Raw genomic sequence first — 9,495 nt, 5'->3', positions numbered from 1 at the left:
CAAGCAACAGGAACAACACCTACTTTGGCAACATGGTCAATTTACAGGTTCAATGTCTTCATTTTAATTTTAGTTCATTTGTTTCTATTGTATCAAATACAATTAAAGCTAACCTGTAGGCGATTATTTCTCCAATGAAATGGTTACTTTAAAGCGTTCTTCTGAGGGTTTTCTAACAAAGTGTTTCTCTGTGGTACTTTTTTTGCTTCTTTTCTGCCAGTAGGGACTGGTCAGGGTGTTTTGCCTTCAATCACGCAGATATTCTTTGTTGAACAATCACCAGGTAAGCCTTTTGAACGTCTTGTGCTTGGAGCAGTGAGCACAGCTGGTCGCAGATGAACACAGAGGTCTCTCCTTGACTGAGGAACAAAATTCGGTACAATTTGCTCAGTGTTATTTGTGCGCCGAGAGGGATGAGTGACAAGTGGAAGTCTGTGAACCTAAGAAAATGAGTCATTGCAACCACAGCCGCCAGCGAAGTCCGTGCTGTTCCAGTCCACACTTCTTATGTTTTCTCTTAAGCAATTCTGACTCCAGTGCTGACCCACTTGAAAGAGAATGCCACTTTCTGCATTTGAATAAGTTGCTTCAATGTTTTAATATATTCTTCATTTTGTTTTATTACCATTGGTATGTGATAACTTACCTAAAAGCCTCGCGTGGGCTGAGAAATTCCAGACAAGAAAATTGACTTGACTGATATCACCTCTGGAAGCATTCAATAAGGAGATCCAAGACCAACCTCGCTGGTTCCCATTCACTCACACACTGCAGGGGAAATGACCTGCAGATGGACTCTTTCACCTACCAAAGTTCCCAAAGTCCAAGATGTCACACGCGCACGGTCTCCTTTTGGAAGGAGAGCCCCCATCCCGTCAGTTGTCCTGATTAAAAGAACAATTATGTTTCTGGAGATGGTTGTCTGCCTTCTTGTATTTCCATGTTACCCCCATCAATCTTGATCTAATATGATATATTCATGTGTGTGTGATGTGTTTACAGGCACACATTCTCGTGTGTGTGTGTGTGTGTGTGTGTGTGTGTGTGTGCGCGCGCAGAGGTCAGAAGCAGACAAGCAGGCCTTCTCGATTACTCCTCACATAATTTTTTTGAAACTCTCTCACTGAATCTGTAGCTGACCTATTCAGATGAATTGACTGACCGGAGTGCCCCATGGAGCACTCCCTGCATCCCCAGCGGCGAGATTAAAGGTACACAATGCAATGCCTATCTGTTCAAATACATAGATCTCAGGTCCTTAGTCTTATGTGATGGACACTTTACTGACTGAGTAGTTTTTCCAGCTGTGTTTTTTATCCTAAAATGAAAATAACGCAACCTACTTCACAGAGTAAGCACTCAACACATGAACTCGGTGTAAACTGGCCTCCAGTAGGACATTCTGACGGAAAGCATAGGATAGTACCAAGAGGGAGTTTCCAGTGAATACTGAAATCACTTGCATTTAATTTCCATTTGCTTAAAATATTCCCAATCCCAAAAGGTAGGAGTAAGATAAAAAACTGCATTAACATGATACAAGGAAATGAACAGACCAGTTGAATGTTGTGCTACATTCTTAGTTAAACATTCTGTTGCTAGAATAAGACAAGTAGCGCTCACACCCTAGACCAAAACATTCTGTAGGCAAACCACTCTCTAGGTGGATTCCATAGCTGTCTCCTTAAGGGAGTCGGAACTTAGTTGGGTCCTTAGACTTTTGTTTGAGGTAGGAACAGATCTACTTCGCTATGCCTGGAGTAAAAGGTCTGGCTATTAGCGGCACCTGTTGACAATAACCTTGAGCAAGCAGAACTCTCTGATCTGAATCTAGGCAAGACCTTTGTTTGAGATGGAAACAAATAATAACCTTGAAGGAATAGAAGTAAGTCCCAACTCTCCGACCTCTTTCTTTGGTCAGTGTGGAAATAGGCTCACATTTTTGGGCCTCCACGTGCGTCTTTAGCATTGTAGCACTCTTCCTGGGCAGATAAGAGCAAATGTTTACTCACCCAGACAAGGAACTGAGGAGAGACTAAAGTATGAATAACACCCAACTCCTGACTCATGAACCAATTAGTTTTATTGGATTTAATTAGAGGAATATGGATGCGGAACTTCTTACAGTGACAGAATTGACAAAACAACAACAAAGATAACAGTTGTATCACCACGACTTGTTGGGACCATTTGGAGTCCTGGCCTCCAGCTGCTCTTCCCTGCTAGAGATCTTTACTTTCCTTCTGATTTGAATTACTGAAGGCTGTGTCAGAGTTGTTTACCTGCTCTGCTTCACAAGTATGCGGTTGCCTTGGCCTTGAGGATCAGAGGATAAGGTTTTCACCTGTTGGCCCACCTGACTGTTGGGTATATAAGCCTCCATGGTGCTATTGAATAGAGGGCTTCTTACCAGCGACTAGGGGTCCGTGTCTCTGTCTCTCTGTCTGTGTGTGTTTGTATGTTTCAATCTCCAGTCCCTTGCCCAGAGCTCGTGAACTGTATGGTAGCGCGTAGAGCGCAGACAGGGGTTATGCACTACAATGACTGACAACTCACAGAAACTGGAAACAGTCTCCTGTTTAACCTGTAGGCATCTCAACAGGTAGAAGAGTACTTTTTCCAGGAATATCTGTTCGTTTGAGCCTCTTCCAGGTAGCTCTGGTGATTCCCTGCTGCTCCTATGCGACTAAGGTTGTCTGCCTCTTCCAGGCAGCCTGTCTTCTCTCGGAGTCTTGTAGACTGTTAATTTGTTTGAAAGCGTCTCTCAGACGTCCTTCTTTCTTCTAGAAGCATGGGGAATGAGAGACCTGTTGCATTTTGCCAGTTCCAAGATTTCTTAAAGCCACTGAGTTATTTAATTTACTACTCAACCTTCCCCAAAAGAAGGGATGTCACTGTCCATTAGAACACCCTGGATTGTAAAGATCATTCATGCAGGGTAAGATGTGTTTCTCCCTCTGGAGAATATTGCATCTTGAGAAGTTTCCCTCCGCACAACCTCATTTCTCCACACGTCTTTGTCAGGAACTAAACCTCCATGTACTTCTTGGATTCCTTAGCACCAAGCGCCAATGGGTAGAAATGTCATACATATAATTGATTTTAGAAATATGGAAATACCTTTACACCTTACTAGCAATGAATTACCAACAATTGATTTCAAAAACAAAAGTCTACTTAGAAAGCACACTACCAGTTTTACCAAGCTAAACTAAATATTTATTAAATGGTTTTAATAGATAGCATTTTATCTAATCTTTTGATAACAGCATGTTATCCAAAGTTCCTTTCTTTAAAAAAAGGTTCTTGTGCTTCTGTATGTGTGCATGTATATGTATAATATGTGTGCCTATGAATGGATGTACGTGAATGTGTGTGCAGATACACATAAACAAAAAGAAATGGATGTCACATAACATTTGGAGATATGCTTCCTGGTGAATTTCAGTGCTTTATTTCAAAGGGGAGAAAACAGCTTTCTAAAATGTGTCTTTACTGTTTTTACTTTTTCTTACCTCCTTAGACGCTTCTAATCTGGACTCTCTGTCAAGAACCCTAATGAGTTCAGTCCTGAAAACTTCACCTCTTATTCTCCCTGCCCTGTGCACTATATTTTTCCTGATTGCAGTCTGTTTTTAAGCTGTCTGTCAGTTATTGTGATTCTTTTTTTTAAGATTGTTTTTTTTTCATTTTACAAACCAGCCACAGTTCCCCCTTCCTCCCATCCTCCTGCTCTCTCCCACCCTCCCCCCCCATGCAACCCCCATGCACTCCTCTCTGAGGTGATTCTTTCCACACACAGCAATGCTCCCTTTAGTCTGCTATGCTGAAAACATATTGTCACAGCCTCTCAACCTTGGGTTTCTTCAGGGTTACTTCTTACCCCTTTACTTTTACTTGTCTGGTATTTTTGGCTAAAGTTATGACCTTGTACTTTTGTACACTGTGCCCACTTCATGAATGCTGAGGAAATAGATATACTCTAGGAAGCCCCATATCCCCACTGCTTTTTTATTGGTAGCACTAGCCCCCTTTATTGAAAATGGATTTTTTTTCTTACATAATATATCCTCATTATGATTTTCCCTCCTTCTACTCTTCTCAGCTCCACTCTCCTTCCCCTTTTCTCTGGATGTACTCCCTTTCTGTTCTTTATCAGAAAAGAAGCAGGCTTCTAAGACATAACAATATAAAACATATAATATAATATATAACGATAAAACCAAAAGTAAACAATTTAAATATGACATTAATAACTTTATCTGTAAAGAAGAAAAACAAAACAACAAAGCCATGAAAGAGCAGACCAAGCCTTTGAGTTACAAATATATGGAGTCTTTGTATTTGACATTTCAATATTTAATGTGAATGTTTCCCAAGCTTGCAAACAAGCGTGAGAAATCTGACACCACTCTTTGGGTCACCATCTAGTAAAAATGCTGGGCTGCCAATTTTCTGTTTCTAATATTCCATCCTAACCTGGTTAAAGCCCATAACCAATGTGCTACGCCAATGTTCATCTTTATTCACCTACTCTCTTAGTTATATTTCTGTTATTATGATTAAAAAATCCTAACAACATAAACTTAATGAATAAGTGAATTATTTTGGCTTATCATCCCAGGGAAATAGTTTCCATCACGTCAGAGGAGACAATGACAGTAGGAAGGCTTTGTGTTGAGATGTAGTAATATGAGCGGCGGGGCTGCATCCCCAGCACTCCAGCAGCCTGGCTAGCTTATGCTCCGAAATAACAACACACAAACTGTATTCATTTAAACACTGCTTGGCCCTTTAGCTCTAGCCCTTACAGGCTAATTCTCACATCCCGATCAACCCATCTCTAATAATCTGTGAGCACCGGTCTTACTGGGAAAGGTTCAGCATGTCTAACCTGGCGGCTTGCTTCATTGCGTGCGTCTGCCCAGGAGAGCGGAGCATGGCATCTCTCTGAGGCGTCTGCTCCCGAGAGGAGAGCTCACTTCCTCTTCCTCCCAGTATCCTGTTCTGTTTACTTCACCCACCTATGTTCTAAGCTATGAGCCCAAGCAGTTTGTTTATTACTTAGCCAATGAAATCAACAGATTGATATATGACACTCCCATATCATTGAGAAGCATAGTGATACTTTATGTTTTAGTAAATAAAGCTTGCCTCAAGATCAGAAGGGCAAAGCTAAGTCACTAGAGGGCAGGCAGTGGTGTCACACACCTTTAATCCCAGGATTTGGGAGACAGAGGCAGATGGATCTCTGTGAGTTCAAGACCACCCTGGGTTACACATGGTCAATGCAGAAACAAATCCAGGTGGTGGTGGCTCACACCTTTCATCCCAGTACTAGGGAGTCATACACCTTTAATCCCAGCACTAGAGGGAATATAAATGGGAGGAGAAGAGAGTCTTAGTCTGTTTAGTCTACGGTAGCCTTCGTAGTGGTAAGTCTTCTTTCTCCAGTGGCTTGGCTGCTTTGCTTTTCTGGTTTTTGGGTTGAACCAAAATATCTGACTCTGGGTTTTTATTATTTGTGCTACAGAGAAGGAATCTGGTTGTTCATTTTGCATCCACACTTAAGAAGCAAAAAAAAATGAATAGAAACTCCCACCTGTCTCTCATGGGGCTTATCATGATTTCATAGGGAAATATGTATTCAATCTAACCTTAAAAGTCCCCATAGTCTTTAAAAGTCTCAACTTTGTTCAAACCCCAAAGTATCTTCTGAGACCAAAGTTAATCTCATTCCTGTCAACCCTTATAAAAGTTTACAAAATTACATTGGTCCTAACATTCAACATCATAGAGTATAAACTGTCCTTTAAAAGGAAGGGTAGGGCATAGTTAAATATTTTTATTTCTTTAGAAATGTTAGAATCAGTATCTGGAATACAACATGTGAAAATATACATTTTTAATGCATTTCAAAATTGTTTGTTGTATATAGCATAAATATCATCCTGTTTTACTGCTGAATTCCAGCCTTCTCTGCCTCCACAGATGGAAAGTTGTAACTCTCTGAAGAAACCCGATGTATGTTCTGTTGTAGGCTTGTCTTTGTGCCAAATCATGACAAAGTCTCTTAATCAGATACACAGATGTTTAGAACATAACTGCTTATCAGTTGCAACCTCAAGGTACCCCTGGCTATCTAGAGGAGTGATTAAAATAACAGATTTAATTAATGATATACTTTGTGTGCATTCTGCAATGAATCTTTGCGATTTCCATAGAGATGTGCTTTATTTCTTTACCTCTTGATTCGGTGTAGCTTCAGGATTAGCTTTTACTAATACAATGTAGTAAGAGCGATGGTGTAAAATGGATTGAGTTCCTAATTTAAAAAAGAAGTTCTTTTGCCCCTGTCAGTCATTTTCATATATGCTTAGCATAGATTTACAACTCACTGTAGTTTTCCTTGATTCAGCTGAAGACCTGGCACATAGGCTTCCTTAAGGGATGATGCTGGAAGACAATGGTTACTGGTGCTTGCCTTCTCCTTTCAGGTGATGAGGTTCCAGGCCCATTAAGAAGCTTCATTAAGAAGCTGTGAGCATGTGGGGAGGGGAGCATACTTAACCAACATGGGAACCAGTCAGGGCTATCCCCTTTTGTTCTTCCATGTCTATGAAGAACCCTTGAACCACTGACTGAAGCTCTTTCATTCAAGAGAAATGTCAAGAGTCTCACGACTCATCATAAGTGTTAATAGATTTTATCACATTATTTTGTTTGCAGGTTCCTACCTTAAAAAAAATGTTTAGGTAATAATTCTCCTTCCCCATTTATATTCAACACAGACTTTATTATAAATGGAGATTTATACTTTTGGAGCAAAATATTTTTGTGATTTTTTGTAATATCAGAAGTCGTGGTGACTTTGACAAATCTAAACTTAATTTCCTGAGTGAGACTTCTGCTAGGAAGAGAGAGATTCAATGTCTCTGTAAGTTATGATTCTCTGCAGCACCAGTGTACATTGAGAATTAATTTGATTCTTTCATGATTTCATTCAGCACTCATATAGTGAATCTTTTGGGGACTTACAGGTCAAAGAATAACATCAAAATGGAAAATAGTTTTCAGAATTAAAGAGTCAAAGCTTGGACAATTGAAGATCCAACACCTCGGTTCACTTACCTGTCCTCAATATTCTTGCTAAAGAGAAAATAAATGAAAACATAGACAAGAGATGTGTTTGATGTGGCAACATTGAAAAGAAGAAAAAAGAGATCTAGTGAAAGCGCCATCTACACACACACACAGTCTTCCAAGATATAACCAGAAATTTTCATATGAAGAAAAAGAAATTATATAAAACTAAGCTTTCCTGGTCAAAGTATGGTCATTCAAATTATTGGCACACTATTGTTGTTCTAGTTACTTTTTGTAAACTTAACACAACTGGAGTCATCTGGGATGAGGGAAACTCAACTGAAAAGTCACCTCCATCAGATTGGCCTCTGGGAATGTCTCTGGGAACAATTTATTGATTAATGCTTGACCTGAATAGGTCACTCCACTGTTGGCAGGTCCACCTCTTGGCAGGTGGTCCTGGAATATAGAAGAGAAGAAACTGGGCAGGGCACAGAGAATAAGCCAATACGCAGTGCTCCTCCGCGGCCTTGGCTTCAATTCCTGTCTCCAGGCTCCTACTTGAGCTCTTTTCAACAATGAACTTGAAGGTGAAATAAACCCTTTCCTCCCTGTGTTGTTTTAGGTCAGTATTTAATTATAGCAACAGAAAATCATACTACAATGATTGTCTATGTTCCAGTCTCTTCTGCAAGGCAATCTGGCAAATTAATAAAATGGTGTCAAATCTGCTTCTACTCTGTCTAGCAAAAGCTTTATTCTTTTCCTGCTTTTTAGCATGGAAAATTACAATTTATTTGGACCGTTGTTTCAATAGTCAGATACCTATTAGCAAGGTCACACAGTAGGAATCCCACTCATATTTTAAGTTAGTCCAAATCCATTAATTTATGTATTGCCACGAGGCTGTGGCTTACTGGGTAAATTTCCAGCATCTGTCTCCAGTGGGGCTACATGGCTTCCCTCTGCTCTGCCTTCTTTCTCCCAGCATTCAGCCTTGCTTTCCCTGCCTAGTTCTGTTCGGCCCTTCCATAGGCCCAAAGCAGTTCTTTATTAATCAACAGTAATCACAGCATATAGAAGAGAATCCCACACCATGATATGAAATTTCTCTTGTTAATAATTTTTGACTTTACAATTCAGTGGGATTCATATATAAATATATATATATATATACAAAATTAACATAGATGTTAATTACTCAAATTTTCAAGAAAATTAAGTAGCTACTAAAAGACCCTGTAAAGTTATTTTGTGTGTTTGTTTGATTGACTTTTTTTGTCTTGTTTTCTGACAGAGACTTAGGATGGCCAGGAATTCATTACCTTCTGTCCTTTTAATGTGCTGTAGTTAAGGACATCTGTAGTTAAGCCAAGTTTAGTTTGGCTTCAAACTATACTTGGTGACTGTTCAGAAAGTGTTTGCCCTCCTTAGTAGCAAAGTGGTCACCATTAATTACAACACTTCAACATCAAGCAAAACAAGAAGTCAAGGGCTGATTAGCACTTGAAGTCACAGTTTGATGTGTTTCTGCTACTCTGATCAATAATTGATTGGATGCACAGACTGCCATGAAGGGTTTAACATTTTTACAGATAGTTAAACACATTTATATGCTACATGCTGATGCATATTCCAGTAAAATTTCTCAATTAGGGATCTTATGGACACCTTTAGATGAAAAATTAATTGCTGAATAAATTTTGCATATTTTCCTGGTAAGAATGGACACAGTTGTGAGCCTCTAAAATAGCCCTAATATAACCGTAAGAGAAATGCATTATTCAGCTTGAAATATACCATTTAGACACCCATATTTTAAGAGTGATCAATGAGTTCTAGGAATTGCCTCCATTTCTCTAAATTCCCCAATGTTAAACTTCTCATATGATTGTTGCTTAGGTGAATGAATGACAGCTATAGCAATAGTGATCACTGTAATGGTGACATTAGTCCCTGTATGCTGGAGTTTTCTAAATGCCAAGCATTCACCTCTAGTTCCATTCTCCCCTTGTTTCTGAAGCCTGTCAAAATCCACATTCAGAGAAGTAGAGTGAAATTGATTGTCATGTCAAATCAGGTAGATGCTAAATAGTCATTGCTTAGTCTTAAGGCTTTGAACACGAGAGCTCAGACTCTCAACAGGGGAAAAAGTTAAGAACACTCGTTCTCTTTAATATCATCTCTGAGTATTAAATACCTCTCATAAAGCAATTTTCTCTCAAGGATCTACAATCTTTCAATAGCATCTAAAACTACAAAGATTGCTGTACACTGTATTTCATTCTGCAGGTTACTGTTTACAATTTGGGTATTTCTGGAGGAACTCCTTCAGCTGATAGCCTTTAAGATACTGGCACACTTAGGTCTTTTCATGACAATGAGAGAGATCTGCTCCTAGCAGCACCA

Source organism: Microtus oregoni, unplaced genomic scaffold, assembly GCF_018167655.1.
Source record: "Microtus oregoni isolate MIOR12 unplaced genomic scaffold, Mior012 000008F_ref0000371, whole genome shotgun sequence".
In the NCBI taxonomy this organism is placed as follows: Eukaryota; Metazoa; Chordata; class Mammalia; order Rodentia; family Cricetidae; genus Microtus; species Microtus oregoni.
This window is presented reverse-complemented; position numbering follows the sequence as displayed.